This window comes from Hirundo rustica, chromosome 1 (genome assembly GCF_015227805.2).
Source record: "Hirundo rustica isolate bHirRus1 chromosome 1, bHirRus1.pri.v3, whole genome shotgun sequence".
In the NCBI taxonomy this organism is placed as follows: Eukaryota; Metazoa; Chordata; class Aves; order Passeriformes; family Hirundinidae; genus Hirundo; species Hirundo rustica.
The window spans coordinates 74,425,360-74,433,937 of NC_053450.1; the positions used below are offsets into that span (position 1 = coordinate 74,425,360).

Sequence of the window (8,578 nt, forward strand, 5' to 3'; positions counted from 1 at the left end):
TAATTCAGAATGGCTCTTCCCTCCAAATGTGCCACATCCTCATTTCAAACAGCAAAACACTGCTCCGTGGCAACTTTCCTGTCGGTGATACTTTATGAAACGAATGTGCTGGAAGATCAAGGGAGGCAGTTCACACCTCAGGGCCTGAACTGGTTCCTGCAATTCTAACTGTGCAAGTTTTGAGCTAGTGGCTATGTCGGTTAAGTGGCCAAGGAAGCTCTGTTATCTGGGGAGTTTAGCTGTTGGCGGACCAAACAGGCCTTATTGAATTAAATTCTGGGTTTGTAGTGTATTTTATGTATCAAATGCATGCATTTTAAAGGTCTTTCACATCTGAGAGAAGGTGTTGTTTTGCTCCTTTTTTCCCTCACATGTGGATCTGAAGCCCATTTTCCTCATAAGATGTAATTACAAGGCTGACTTGAAGCATCCAAATATCTATAAGGCATAGGACATTCTTCCTTTGAATTTTTCTCCCAAAGAATAATAAAGCTGTTGAATGGCTTTATGCTATGAAAAAATATAGGTAAAATGTGGAAGCACAGGGGATTCTGGCGCCCATGAATGTGTAGAATCCTAATGAAATAGATGAATATGGCAAAAGCAAATATCAATTCTGATCCTTAAAAATTCATCATATACATAACATAACAAGTACACAATTTTTGGGTTTTTTGACCACAGGTAGCTAAAGAAGTCAGGATAACCACCTATTAATTCACAGAGGATAATGCAGAGATGAATAACAAATCTATGAGCAGTAAATTTTAGTATGGGGCAATAAAAATCTAATGTATGAATACAGGCAAAATGTAAATGTGCACTCCTGTAAAAATGAAGTTTGATGGAAAACAATAATACATTTACAAGAGCTGGGAAAACTGAGGAATGTCCCCTCTACTTTAAGAAAGAAAAAAAAAATGAGGCACTGAGGATTTTCAAAGTATCAGAGTGATTGATTTCACTCCATACAAAGTCAGTTGAAGCTGCTATATTTCATTACAGCATTAGGTTGACTGCTTGTAGAAGTATTATTTATCGGCAGCCTCATATTTTTAAATTCTCTGGAAAATAAAAAAAATAATAAGAATATGAAATGTATTCTTTAGAGAGGTGGGAAAAGGCAAGGAAGAAAAAAAAGAAAATTTTACAAGTAATGGAGAAGCAATCAACTCACTGAGTAAATAAAAGCAGACAAAATCAGCAGAAACTGAAGATCCCTACAATTAGGCTGTAGCCAATTTGAAAATAAAAACAAACAAGAAATCAGATTTGATTATTTAAATGCAAAATCAGATTTAATAAAATCAGATTTATGTATTTAAATGCAAAAAGAAAGCAGCAAGACTATTTAATGTCAAAACTTGCTTCTCCCACACTTTGACTTCTTCATTAGTGCTTGCTGAAAGTAGTTTATGCGTTGTACCTTTCAGAGAAGAAATGAAGAAATGAAGAACTGCAAAATCACATGATAAAAATGACTGATGACTGACATTCTGATGGATGCGTTATGTGTTGAAAGAATGTGATGACTTCTGCTTGTACCTGTCATTATCTTGATGTATTTCCTCTTCAGCAGTGAAAAAACTGTTCTTTACTATGAAATCAAATAGATTACCAGAAAAATAATGAATTCAGAGAGGCATACATTTTAAATAGGGTCTAACTTGCACATATTATGTAAAACATGAAGTAGCTAAGCTATACTGATAAAAGTATGTTTACAGCAGCTGTGATTTTCAGATCTTTAAGGTTCACACTCAGAAGGGAGTTTAGACTTCAGCTTTTGTTAAGGTCAACAGAGCACGTTTCCAATTATAAACTCATTTTATCTCTACTCAAAAAATCTAGTATTGTCTTCAAATGCATCTATATAAAATATTAAGGTTTAAAAAATGTAAGTATATTTAAAAGACCAAAGAACACTTCACATTGTCAAGCACCATCTCTCATTTTCATCAAGTTAATTTTGGTAGAACTTCATTACCAAATTAAACTGTACCTGTCACAGTAAATCTTCAGGAGTTCAAAGCTATGCCACTCCATAATCATTATGATTATACCTCTAACTGCAGCCTGTCTCCAACATTTAGGAATTGATAGCTAAAAGTTACATTCTCTTCTTGTCTTTCATTGAACATATAGTGAACCCCAACAATTAATAAACCCAAGAGATCTCTGAATAAAACAGCAACAAATAAAACCCCTACTCTGTGTATTATTAAAAAAAGAATCACATACTTAATTATCTGGAAGTGGTTATAAACACACTGAAGATAAGTTACCTGATAGTAGCTCAGAGGACATGGCTGGACACTTCATGCTTTGTACAACTGAGCACGAAGTCCTTCTGTCACCACTGAAATGAAAATTTATTTCTGAACTAGGTCTGTTCTTCAAAAACTGTGATTGTATATATTCAATCCCGCTTTTATTTAGACATTCTTAATTTCCTGCTGGGTGGAATAGATATATTGGCATACTCCATGGTGGGGTAAATATGGATTTTGCAAGGCACTGAGTGTAGGGTGCCATATCCCAAAACACAAGTGATGGTGAGCAGAGAGAATAATTGATCATGTAAGAGTGTACTGAGATGTCTTCATGATGTTTTAGAGATAATGGTTACAGAAAGTTTGTAATTTAGACAGAGGCGGTTTCTCCATTGCTCATGGTTAATTGTCAAAATGCCAGCAAAATGTCATGAAGCCAACTACAGAACTAACGACCCTGAGGCTTTTGTTTTCCTTAATTATTGTATTCCCCAGTTTTGCCCCCATTTGTACAAATTAGAACTGAGTGAGAGAAGCAATAAATGTTGATCAAGTCAATCAAAATATGATAATAAAATAATAAATTACATTATAATTGAAGATTTACCTAAACCACAACATCTTGGTAATAAAATATCTCAACTGCCCTTTCACTTGAGAAGAAAAAAAGGTTTAAATGAAAATGACGTGTTTTTCTCCATGGCAACTGTTGCCACAATCCACAAAAATATTGTTACATTTCTGATGTTTGCTTACTATTACAGTTCTGGAAAAAGAAATTAATTATTTCCCATTTGATTGTTTTATGGACAGAGATTAAATTCCATTAAGAATTCTTAACAACAACAACAAAATTATATGCCAGATTCAAGTTATTTGAAGCTTGACACTCAGTTTTTATCTGCTAATAATGTGAAGTTACCTTTCAGAAGGGTCTGTAATGAATACCTGAAAAGGGGAATTAACCATTTATTTCCAACTATATATATTTTGGTGCAAAATAGGTAAATAAATTCCAGACAAGTTAACATTCAGAGATTTGTGCAATGATCACTAGATAGAATTGGAAGTGGAGGGGTTTTCTGTTCCTTCTTTTCTTCCACCAAACTTTAAATGTATTGTCAAAACTTCTGGAGAGCCTGCCTTCATCTGCCTGATCACAATGGCATCTGGAAGCACATCCCCTACCAGAGTGTTATTTCAATATACTGACATCAAAAGGTCTTTGAAATAGTTTCCAAATGCCTGAAGCTAGTTTTATATAATAACTAAGTCACAACAAACCCAACCACATGTTCTACATCTTGCATATTGTACAGGTTATGAGAAAAAAATATTAGCAAGTGAAAATATGGCTATCTCTTCAAATTTCCAAATTGAAATTTGAAACTGACATTTCAGAATTTTCACATTTTATTTTTAAAATCCTATCCAACCCATATTCATACTGAAGTTTATGATGCAATACATTAGATAGTGAAAACTTTGTAACTAATGTTTTCAAAGCATGGGGGTGGGAGTGGAAAGTCATCAACAGCAAAGGTTTTCATTACTGGAAGCAATATTAAGACTGAAATATCCAAATCTTTCGTCCAGTTCAGTTACTTCCTCTGGGTGAAGATGCTGACCTTTCAGGAAAACACAAATCTAGTTTAAATTTTTCAGTTCAGCAACAGCAACCAAGTGTACAAAAATTGTGTGCAAAAAAACCCAAAACCAAAACAAAAAATCTCCCACAAAAACAACAACAAAAAACCCAACAAAACAAACAAACAAAAAACCCCCACAAAAATCCACCCCAACTTAATGCTTACAATCACTAGAAAACAAGGAATGATCCATGTATTAGTGGTTCAAATGATTTATTATTTTTGATGTTCAAACATAGCTTATGGCTGCTAGAAATTATCATCAGTTGTGATCCTGTATAGGGATATTTTAATCTCAACAATAGAATTGTTTAGATAGATAAGACATTTTAGGAGACTCCTAGAATAATGAAAAGGAAAGAAATTATTGTTTTTGCTATTGACTCTCCATTTAAATAGAAAGATTGGAAAGATACAGCAGTAACAAAAATTGACCTCAAGGGTTACTTGTTTGAAATTGATGTCTGATACAATGTGATCTATTCAAAGGAAATAACATGCTGAATATCTTTGAAATGAACAGAATCAATCTTAAATAAAGGGAGATGAAAAGAATCCAGTTTCCTCATATTAAAAGAAAGACAGAATCTATATCGCTGTTGATTTGGGAGCACTAAAATCAGGAAACAACTCTGAGAAACTATTAAGAATTGTTTTATTTGAGGATTTTTTGGCCTTGAAAACAATCTTAATATATCGCTGAATCTGGATTATAACTGTTGTGAGCTAAATGCTCCTGCAGTACAAGAGAGTACTAAGAATTAACTTTTAAACAAGCTATTCAATGATGATCTGGGTGTAGCACAACACAGTATTTCACCCAGGCTGAGGGAAAAAGAGAAAAATCTAAAAGAATTTCAAACACTTTTGCCTCAAAGGGACCTTTAGAAGGTCCACTCAGTCTGTCCTATATGAAGGAAAATAATACTTGAAACCCTGTCTTGAAAGGTTTGGCTGCTGCCCTCTCACAAAAATCTGCAGTGAAAAGGATTTCATAAGCTCACCAAGAAAACCCTTTTTCCTGTTTATGATTAGCCTTGCAAGTTATATGCAGGTTGCCCAGGGAGCCTGTGGATGCCTCATCCCTGGAATTGTTCAAGGACCTGGTCTAGCTGAAGATGTCCCTGCCCACTGCAGGGAGATTAGAACTAGATGGTCCTAAAGGTCCCTTCTCAACCTTAACATTTTATGGTTCTATGAAAACTTCTCATAATAACCTTTGATAAATATCTATTACCATCCCTCTCTCTAAACAAGCCAAACAGCCAGCAACAGAGAAAAACTCACAGATCATGTTCAGTAAAATTTTCTTCTGGGGAAATCTGTGTCTTTTTTTTTTTTTTTTTTTTTTTTTTTTTTTTTTTTTTTTTTTTAAATGTAGTAGAACTTGATCATTTGACGCAGTCTTTACAAGACAAGTGTGGCAAATATTTTACACTGCTTGTTATCCTCCTTTTTATTCTCTTTGCTGTCTGTCTCTATATCCTTACCAATCTAGACAGGGTATTTTGGCAGGGTGTCAGCATTGACAAGTAGAGGAAACAAGTTATTCCATGCTGTAACAATGATTCTGTTAATATGTTTTGGAAGTCTGGGTGTACTTTCTTCCCCATCTTCTCATTAATCTAACACTTGAGTATATGGGACAGTGCAGTATGCACAATCCCCAGTTTCAACCTGCACAGTCCCAACTGTCTAAGAGCTTGAAGAAGACGTGGACAAGAATAAATAATGTGTGTGTGGATAAAATATGTCTAAAATTCCCAGTTACTTTTCTGCTTTGAATGCTTGTCCATGTATGGACTCATACAGTAGGGTTTTTCTTTTTTTAAAGGATTCTATGGGAAATATGCTAATAGAGATATCACTCATCAAGGCACCTGCAATAATATTGATCTGTCAGAACATACTTTGATCAATGGAGGCAATCCACTTGGGTCTTAGATATTTTAACAAAGTCTCTGATTCAGATTCTCTTTGTGCAGAGATCTCGAACTATTGATCCAAACAGACATTAAGGTTTTTCAGAGTAGTCAGAACCTTCGCAATAGGAGGTAATTCCTGCTTTTAATAGCTGTAATCAGGCAGATATTTCTTTGTTGGCAATGAAAGAGTAGACTACACACTTGCGGAAGTTTTATTAAAAAAAATAATACAGGAACTCTGTGCAGTCAACAGGCTGTAGCTCATCAATCAGCTGATGCCTACATCGGATAGCCAACCCATCTTTGGATGGCTGGGCTTTATGGGATTATTTTATTACAGCCTCTTCTTGCTGTGTTTCAGGCAAATCTTTTTGTTGTGCTTCTTAGTTAGAAAACTTTCTACCTGGCAGGTAAATACATTGATCCTCCTTAGCAAGATCTGGTCTGCCCTATTGACCCTTACTGCTAAATTAATGAAATATACTATTGGATATTAGGTGTATTCTATTCACTCAATCCAAACAACATGAGAAAAATCTCAGTGTCTTATTTCAGTTTTGAAAGAAAAACAATGTCTCTTTTTGATTTCTACTTCTCCCAAGTAGAATTTTGGAACAACCCTTTTCACTTTCCGCCACTCAAGAAAAAGGGTGGCAATTTGTTGCAACAACACAGAAGACTGAGTCTATGCAGGTAAAAAAAATCCCATGAGCTGATAAATATAAAAATAGGGGAAAAAAATAAATCTGGGTTCAATCAGGTTAGTACCAAGTAATTTTTTTCACCTTAGGTAGAGCCTTAGATAAGCTGTGACAGGGGTCTCATTCATCAAAGAAATAATGTAAGAGCAATTACCACCACAAGGATATCCTACTTCCTAGCAGAAGAAATATCCTCAGGAAAAACTGTCCACACAGATGGAAAGAGTAACTTGCAACTGTATGAAGTATCAAGCTTCATTCTGTGCAGAAATAAGTTTTCTGGTTAGCTGAATTAGATTCACAAGTCCCTAAGAATCAGTGAGAATAATATTGGAATGAAATGAGGAAAGAAAGGAAAAGGAAATGGCTGGCACAGAAGTTTAACTTCTACCCCGAACTCAGTTTTTAACACTTGAAGGCAGATGCCTGTGTCAATTGGAAGGCTATACCAGCTACCAGGTATTAATAAAATCACTGGTGATTATCTTCCCCCTAGCGGGTCCAGGGGATAGCTATTGTGCTTGGGAATTAGAAGATCTAAATTGGTATTGTGGCCTCTTTTATGGTACCACTGGCAGAACTTCTGGAAATGATCGTGGTGTGTTATCAATAACAAAGGGAGGAACAGAATCAAATCTGCAATTACAGCACTCTACTTCTGAGCCAAATTGACCCTTTTCTCTTGCAACCAGGAGCCTCACAATGAAAAAACCCCTCACATCTTTTTAGAGAGACACAGAGAACTCACTGTTACCTTATCGTGTTCTTTCTTCAGCGGGAGCAGTTAGTAAATAAGAGCATGCATCTCACCACAATTATCTCACTACAATATTTATAACCCCTAATTTGGACCTAACTTTGCAGTGGTTAAGAAGACTTTAGTTGCATATTCAGAAAACTTTGCCTTCTGGGGCCTTTTTCCAACCTCTTACTGCCCTGTGGATATTACATTCACCCATGCCATTAAGAAAGTGGTAAAGGTCAGGCATAAAAAGAAACAGATTGTGCCTGCAAAAGGAGTAAAACTTTCTTCTTGATCTTCCTGCTGTTCCAGGAGTCTTCATGTGCTAGATTCTTAACCTCTTTTTAAATAAGAAAGAGGATTATTTTGTCTCCAGTAAAAAACTGAAGGATAGCCGTGTGAGTGGGTTGGCTTTGTAACTTACTCTCTATTCTAAGGTTGGAGCTGTCTTTAAGTAATTTTGCAAAATTTGGGAGGTTTTTTTTCCAGACAAGAGTCACTGAATTTGCAACCCTGAGCAATCTGTGTGGTATAAAGAAAACAAGCAGATCCTTTCTAGGGAAAAATGTATAAAAGCTGGAAACTTAACAAATAGTGTCTATGTGTTCCTAGTGTCCATTCAGCAGTTGGAGTCAGAGGCCAAACACACTTCTGTTGTGACAGCGTAGGATTATTTTTTGACATCTCAGCTGAACAGTGTTTTGTCGTTGTCAAGATGGCCACAGCACTCAAGAGGGCTTCTTTAAAAGCTTCAGAGGGCTCCAAGCATCAGTACCTTGTTATCTAAAAATATTTCATACCTTCTCTACGTTGCAGTCCCAGGAGCAGCTCCACACAGCTTTCTCTCTTCTGCATCTCCAGCTCGCTCCTTCCCATTCCTAGCATGGCCACCCCACCCTGTCTGTCCCTTGTATGATGTCTTCTGTCCCTCACACAACCTCCTGTCTGTTCCTCTTCACAGCAGCTCTAACAGACTCCCCTCCCAGCTAATTCACTCTTTTATCACACTCATAGCTGTGAGGACAAGGCTGTTCTCACTCTTCGGTAATTAACTCAGCTGCTATGTATGGGGGGCAAGATTGCCTTTAGCACTCTCTCTATCTGTCTTCCCACAGTATTTTGCCTTGAAATCTTCCTTCTTCAAAGTTTCAAAAAATAACAACAAATAAATCTTGCCTTTTCCAGAGGAAGAGAAACTCTAATAGACTCTAAAGACAGATTTCTTGCTACATCCAGCCCTGGAAGAGGAGGGTTTTGCAACTCAGAAAGACATAGTAGGAAACAATAA

General features: G+C 36.1%; 1 long non-coding RNA gene across 1 annotated transcript; it reads right to left on the reverse strand.

Moving 5' to 3' along the window:
• Positions 1 to 1,291: 1,291 nt before the first annotated feature.
• On the reverse strand, positions 1,292 to 8,229 carry LOC120763724 (uncharacterized). The gene is made up of 4 exons (XR_005704122.2): positions 8,091 to 8,229; positions 2,286 to 2,359; positions 1,546 to 1,597; positions 1,292 to 1,426 (listed from the first exon to the last, which is right to left on the reverse strand). It is a non-coding gene; the product is annotated as an uncharacterized LOC120763724 (long non-coding RNA).
• Between the last annotated feature and the right edge of the window lie 349 nt (positions 8,230 to 8,578).